At 39.6% G+C, this 7,744-nt stretch overlaps 1 long non-coding RNA gene across 1 annotated transcript in view; it reads left to right on the top strand.

Annotated features, from left to right (window-relative positions):
- LOC105523857 overlaps positions 1-6,832 on the top strand; it is a 64,808-nt gene extending 57,976 nt beyond the window's left edge. Inside the window, exon 2 of the long non-coding RNA XR_001003654.1 lies at positions 4,859-6,832. This is a non-coding gene — a long non-coding RNA (uncharacterized LOC105523857). The remainder of the gene's footprint in view (positions 1-4,858) is intronic.
- Positions 6,833-7,744: the final 912 nt, after the last annotated feature.

Raw genomic sequence — 7,744 nt, 5'->3', positions numbered from 1 at the left:
TTTTCTTTTCTTTTCGAGTCTCACTCTGTCACCTAGACTGGAGCGCAGTGGCGTGATCTCGGCTCACTGCAACCTCCACCTCCTGGGTTTAAGCAATTCTCCTGCCTCAGCCCCCGAGTAGTTGGGATTACAAGCATGCACCACCATGTCCAGCTAATTTTTTGTATTTTTAGTAGAGACGGGATTTCACCACGCTGGTCAGTCTGGTCTCTAACTCTTGACTTCAGATGATCCACATGCCTCAGCCTCCCACAGTACTGGGATTACAGGCATGAGCCAAGCCACTCTGCCTGACCTCGTCCCTGCTTATTTCTTTGGAATACATTCCTAGTGTGAAATGTGGGGGTTGTGAGAGGCTGTCAATATTCATTGCCTTTCGGAAAGAATATTTCAATTTGTAATTATTTCTACCAGAAATGAATGGTAGTACCATATTTTTACACCATTGTCAACATACTTTGCAAAAATTTACCAAATTGACAGGAGAAAGAAAAATCTTATCTTGACTAAGCTTGAAGTGTAGCCTGTATGGGTTGCCATCACTTCATCACCTTTTAGTCACTTCTAAACCTATTACAATTTGTCTTCCACACCATTAAGCAAATGAAAATGTACTTGTTAATGGTCTCTAATGACTTCTGAATTATCAGATCACATGGACGTATTTAATTCCTTGTCTTACTTTATCTCTTTGTATTACTTTAACAATGAAACAGAAGCTTTTTCTTTCTTATTTTCTTATTTCTTCACTTCTGCTTTTGTCTTTTCTGTAATATTATTATGATGACAGCTCTATCTTTGTGACCATTCCTTCTCAGTTCGCTTTCTGGATCCTGTTTCTCTGCCTGGTCCTGCATGTTGGAGCTCCTTAGTGTTCTGTCCTTGTCCTCATATTTTGTATCTCTACCCCTGCTCCCAAACCTACCTCTCGTGTGTTAATGGCTTTCTTATCTATGTGGTCAGCTTGACCTCTCACAGACCCTGTATCAGGTGCCTACGGGACATCCTCCACCTGACCATCCCATAGAGACTTCAAGCTAAACAGAACTGAATTCATGATCTCCTCCTCCCTCAAACCTATCTTTTCATCTTTACTTCCTACATAGGTTGGTAACTCTGCTCTTTAGAACGTTACTCACTTCCCTAGGGAGTTGGAGTCGATCGGTCTTCTTGAGTGTTCATGTTCACGTTCTCTTGAGTGTACACTGGACCCAGTGACTTGTTTCTAACACACAGAGTAAATAAAAGTAGGGGGATATCACCTCTGTGATATAGAGAGGTAGGTATAGAAGGGTATAGAAGTGTGATTTATCTTCTATAGGGTATATCACCTCTGTGATATAGGAGTAGGGTATAGAAGACTGGGATTTCCATCTCACTGGTATACTCTTGTTCACTCTACACCGAACTTGCTGTAATGGACAGGGCCAGATGGTATGGCGCTAAGCCAGCAAGGGGCTGAAGCACTAAGTCCAACAGTCTTTGAGGGTCGGGATTCTGCCTGCAGCCACCGAGAGAGCTGCGAAGCTGATTCTAGCTCTCTCGAGCCCCGAGATGGCTATGGTCTTAAATGTCACCTGGATCACAGCCTTGTCAGAAATCCTGAAGCAGAAGACCCAGCTAAGTTGTGCCCAGATTTCTGACCCACAGGAGTATTAAACAATAAATATGTGTTATTTGAGGGCATAAGTTTTGGAGTACTAATTTGTTACACAGCAAATAAATAATACAGGGAATAAGACAATGGCAAGATATTATGCTAAAATTTATGAATTTTTACCTTTGAAATGTGTGAATATTAATGAGGGAAATTCATAGTGATAATATTTGAATAACTTCATATAAAATATGTCAAAATAGCATATTTTAACTTTTGTCAGCGTTTGGTGTACCAACAATATTTTTCTTCAACATGTTTATTCATTCTTGGTATAATAAACTATATGAAAATTATAAGTGCATATTTAAATGGCTAAGAAATTACATAAATGTTGATTAATTATAAAGTAATGAGAATATGTGGCTAAATTAAACCTCAGTTATTTGGCAGAAAGCTGTAACTGATCAAAGCACTGTCCCTTGAACTTACCTTGATTAGCATTTCCTGTGTAATAAAAATGCCCCAGATTCCTTGAGAATATGCAGTGTTGGTTCATTCAGTGAAAATTTGTGTTATAATTTTACATACACAACTACCTGTAGTTCCCAATACATTGGCTAATTGGGTGGATGTGACTTAATTTAAGTAGCTGTCTTGTTTAATTCATTATCTTAATACTTTAACCCTCCCCCTCTATGTTTCAAATTACTTCCAGGATGAAATAGAATGCTGTAGTTCTAAGGATAGAAAAACATTACTTCTGAGCAATATTTCAGTCACAAGTCAGTAATCTTGATAGCTGGTGTTACATTTGCCTCATCTAGTGGGGTTGATATAGATGTTCTTACAGCTCAGAGAGAATCACCAAGGTACTAAACACATGCATAGGACAAAGACAAGCATCATTAGGAAGGGCAAGTATCGCAGCGTATTTTATTGTGTGCTATGGCTGCATGATGAAGTTTGGTGCCTTGACAACCATAAATCACATTCACAGATTAAACTCATTTTCTATGTCCTAAAGGAGTTTTTCTAGATTCAGTCATTAAATTTTTAGTTTAACCATTTTCATATGTGGAAAAAATGATGTTTTTTACAGAGATGTAATGGTTATCCTTACTCTGGAGAAATTTACTGCATTATATTGCTGAGGCTTAATAGAGATTTAGGTTTCATGTCAGGAATATACTGAAGATAAAATTTAATGGTGCATTGAACCACTAAGGTGGGTTGTCATCATAAGTCATACAAAAAAGCCATCAGTGATGAGACTTGCTATCTTCCCACTGAAAGAAAAATATGAAAAACCAGATTTAAAATAATGCCTTGTACCATAAATTTTTATTTCCATGTACTTTTGCCTGTCACCAAGTATCACAGATCATTTCATTCTTTGATGTGTTGACTGTAAGTCTACATTGAACACTAAAAATAACATCAAATAGTGTCTTATTAACCTGGTTTAAAACAATGATTTTTCCCTCTTTATATTTTACAGCACAAAAACTAAGCAGATGGATTTAGGTGATTGAGTGGTTTTTTCCCCTGGGATTTTACCTGCAAAATGAATCTCCAGATATTCTGTATGTCCCCATAAAAATGTATATTTTTCTCCTTTTTTTTTTTTGAGATGGAGTCTCACTCTGGTGCACAGGCTAGAATGCAGTGTCACGGTCTCACTCACTGCAACCTCTGCCTCCAGGGTTCAAGCTATTCTCTTGCCTCAGCCGCCCAAGTAGCTGGGATTACAGGCATGTGCCACCATGCCTGGTTAATTTTTGTATTGTTCGTAGAGTCGTGGTTTCACCTTGTTGGCTAGGCTGGTCTGGAACTCCTGATCTCAGGTGATCAGCCCACCTTGGCCTTCTAAAGTGCTAGGATTACAGGTGTGAGCCACCACGCCTGACCTTTTTTCTCCTCATTTTGGATATCACATGAATTAGTTTTTCTGTGGAGCACCATTTGCTCTGTCCTTTCTATGTATTTCCTCCATCAAAAATTTCAGAGCCGTGTTTTATTCCTTCAAATGTCTTCCAGGCAATTGTTTAGAGCAGCACTACATTTAAATAGAACCTCATTTGATGATGAAAATATTCTATATCTTTGTGTCTGCTACAGTGTACATACAGTCCTAAGTGCCTATTAGTCACTTGAAATGTGTCTAGTGCAATGGAGGAACTGACTTTTAAATTTCATGACATTTTAAGTAGTTAAAATTTAAATAGTCACATGTGGCTACTTTATCGAACAGTTCAGTCTAGATAACCGAGTGATAATGCGGGCTTTATTTTAAATTTATTGTTCCTTTCAGTTAGAACTCACGATGTTCTCTTGGTGTTTAATCTTTCTTTGTTTTATTTCATTTTACTGAGTGTTTATTATGTGCCAGGTACAGTGCGATATTCGTCAACATGGATGCTTATCTGTTTCTATTGTTTTTATTTATTTCTGAACTCCAATTGGCCACTAAGCCTCACAGAAAACTATCTTTGACCCCAGCGTGACCTGAAGATGCAGTTTCTTGAAACTTCCACCTGGAACACCAGGATTCTCTCAGCCACATGCCTTCAGTAGCGAGGCTGCCTTGCTGTGATCTGCCTCTGTCACCATCCAATGGGGACAAGCCCTAGGTGCAGAGCCAAGAGAACAATACATGTGACTTGATGTAAACTACGTTAATCAAAGACCTTCTGTCTCCCTTTTTTGTCTTCTCCCAAAATTCTCTCTGAGATTTTCCATTAAAGGAGTAAAAATTTCTTCAAATGGAAAAAGAACCTCATATTGTAATGTCTATGGGATTTTCATAGACTCTGAAAACCAAACTCCAAATTCCTAAATACCTAGACACTGTTGAAAGCACTTTACTTGAGAGCATTCAGGTATTATAATAACAATTACGTAAATTTTTCAGAACACTTCTGCCTGATTGGATTAAGATCAAATTTATTAAAATATGTCTGAACCAATTAAGTAAATTGTGATATAATGTAAAGTACAAAACACCCACCAATGATAATAATTTCTATCAACATTTCACATCTGCAGTTAACTTGAAGCAGATGCTCTAAGACATGGCCCATTGTTTTACATTTGCATGTGACAACATGTTGTGATGTTTTCTTTTTAATTGTAACATCATGTCATGCAGCTTTTTAAAAGTACATGTGTGGTGAGTGTCAAAGCCTGGGCTAAAATTTCATTCCCAGAACTCTTTGTCGCATTTCCAATGATCCTGTCTTTTTTCCGTATACACCACAGAATTCAACAGAGTTGGATTGCTGAGAATAAAATTACGGATTTCTCCATAATGGACACACACACTTTTTGTTTGTGCCGTTTCCTATAGAATGGATGATGAGTCAAAATTGTTCGTTTATGTTTTTTCACAGAAGGATCTTCTGTGTCATAGGCCCGCAGCAATCTGGATATTCAGTGGTCCTCCTATCATTAATAAGTGAACAGATGAGCTATTCGGATAAGGACTGGGGAGCTTTCGCCATTCAAGAGCAAATAGGAGAACTGGGAGATTCCTCAACTTAGCTTTTCTTTTTTTGGTTCTAAAGTGACTGTGAACAGAGGTAGAAGAGAAGAAAAACTTTTAAAAACATCTTCCATTAAGAAAAATATGTCTCTTCATTAAGACCTATCTGAGTAAAATTACTAAAACATAGTGGCTTTCTTGAGATACAATGGAATGAAAGGCGTATTAGGGAGTATGAGGGTATGAAGATTTTATTAACATACTTCTAGAAGTTTATTAAATATCTGCACAGGAACTGTAATTCGAGATCAGTGGTGAAAAGAGAATAAAGGAATCACGTGGATATCAGCTCTGAGGCCTGTGGCGCCACTTGTTTCTGGGCTTTCTATAGACATTTGCTGGTGACCTGCCCAGGCAGGCTAGAGTCCCCTTTCTCATAGCAGCCTGTGCTCCCGTCCTCCTTCCTTCCTTCCTTTCTTCCTTCATCCCTTATGAAACGCTCATCGTGCAGTTACTTATTAGGTGCTGTGTGAGCATCTGTAGTCTCCCCTCACCCACTTTTCCATTTGGGCCACTAGGCCGGCCAGTGAGTGCACCAGTACCAGGGTTCTAGGAGCCGTGCATGGATCTCCAGCGGGCAGAGCTGGCCATAGCATTTGGAAAGGAAGAGAGAGAACTGGAGACAATGCCTAGGAACAAAAGCAGAGTCCAGACCCAGGCATCAAGTGCAAATCCAAAGGCTCTGGATGAGTCAGTTCCCAGCAGAGGGACTGCAATTAGGCACAGAAGGAAGGACAGCAGAAAGCACTGGTCCGGAGAGGGCCCGCAGAGCCGGAAGTGATGACACCTCCAAGGTTGTGCTTGACTTACTGCACTGTCTCTGCAACCTGTAAGTGCATCTGAGCCAGGTCAGGAAGGAGGAAAACCGAAGTATATCAGAAACAGCCTCTGAACATCAAGGAGATTTTGGTCTAGATTGCTTATTGCTCAGGAGAAGGCTCCACTTTTTAAAAAGATATGATGAGATAGGATTTAGTTGGGATGGAAAAGGTTATTAAACTATGGGACACCCTTCCTTTACAGAGTGTAACCATTACTGCCCCTTTTGTTTGTCTGTTTTTCTTACTTTTCTCACAGAGGCAGTTCCTGCATTAGTATTGATGAATGTGTGCTCGCTCCACTTGGAGTGTCTTCAAAGCGTAAATCACAGCATCGACGGTGCTGTGGTTTGGCTCTTCCAGGCCTCTTAACAACGGTCTGATGGACTTGGCGAGAGTCTGGCCACGTGTTCCGGCCTCCGTCAGTCCCGTGGCTGAAACACGTGCACGCCCACGGACGGGGGCCCCGTGGTAGAGATGTGCCTCTACTTGTCAAAGAGACGGATTCCAAATTCTGAAATATGCCTCAGGAATATAGAAACATAGAAAAGGAGTCTTCATCACTGTAGGGTCTCATTCACAACATGCAGGAGGGATGGAGGGGAGTTTTTGGTATAAATTATGCCTCATAAAAATTCTCCACATTGTTTCTGTACTGTATGAGGGTAGTAAGAAATTAGTTGATGGTTAACAGTCAAGCTGGAGAAGAATATCCTCAATTTTTCACATGAAAAATGAAAAACTACAACTCCTTCCAAATATGTGTATGTTTCTTTTCTGAAGATAGACGTGTGTGTATGTGTGTGTCATACATTTGTTTTTTCTTTCTTCATTAATCAACAGTAAAAATATAGAAAATGATGCCAAAGAGAATTTCTGATTTTTCTTTCCTTGTTTTCTATTACAATGTATTACAAATATTAGTGTCTTTAAACACAAGACCATCCATGGTGGCTTAAGTTGGGTTCTTCTTGGACCACTCTCTTTAGATCCAGGTTTTTATATTGTTCTTCTAAGTGCATTCTTGTTTCCTGAGATCCACAAAGCTTGATCTCATTCGTGGAACCACTTGGCCTACAACCAACTGTGGCTCTCACTGTGGTCCCCAGACTGGCAGCCTCTGCATCACTGGGAGCTCCTTTAAAAGTCAGGTTCTTGGGCTTTACCCAAGACCCACTCAATCAGAAACTCCGGTGGGGGGAAGGGGGGCTAGCCATCTATGTTTTAACAGGGTGAGGCTGACGCTGGAGCAGGCTTTACTGCTTCTAATAGTTGCGGAAACTTGAACTAGATGATTAAGTTCCTTAAATTTCAGTTTCTTTACTTGTAAAGTGAAGCTAGTATTATTTACTCATCGGACTGTTAGGAACACCAAGTTTAATACATTGTCTAACACACTGTATGTATCACTTAATAAGTGTTTTCTTCCTCTTCCTTATCCAGAGCATTTTCCTACCCTCTTCCCCCTCACCTGCCTCTAGACCAACAATATATCAATTCTGTTCTTATAAGGAATTAGTCAACATAAAAATTTCAATGTAGATCTGGCATCAGTTTGGTGCAATGCAATACTTGGGGGCTGTTTCTAGTAGTACATCTTTAAAACAAAATGCTGAGCAACTGCTGTGTTGCTTTCTAGGTTAAAAAGAATCCCCCCAAAGAAGTAGAGGTCTCAACTTTTACATCTTGATCTTACTGCAAAGAATATAGAAAGTTTAAAAGGCAGGGTCTCTTTATGTCTCTAGGCACTTTTGTGCTTCCCTCATCTCCTAGAAGAACCAGGAG

Source organism: Colobus angolensis, unplaced genomic scaffold (genome assembly GCF_000951035.1).
Source record: "Colobus angolensis palliatus isolate OR3802 unplaced genomic scaffold, Cang.pa_1.0 Scaffold113, whole genome shotgun sequence".
Taxonomy (NCBI): Eukaryota; Metazoa; Chordata; class Mammalia; order Primates; family Cercopithecidae; genus Colobus; species Colobus angolensis.
The sequence above is the reverse complement of the archived record's forward strand: the minus strand, read 5'-3'. Positions and strand labels throughout refer to the sequence as shown.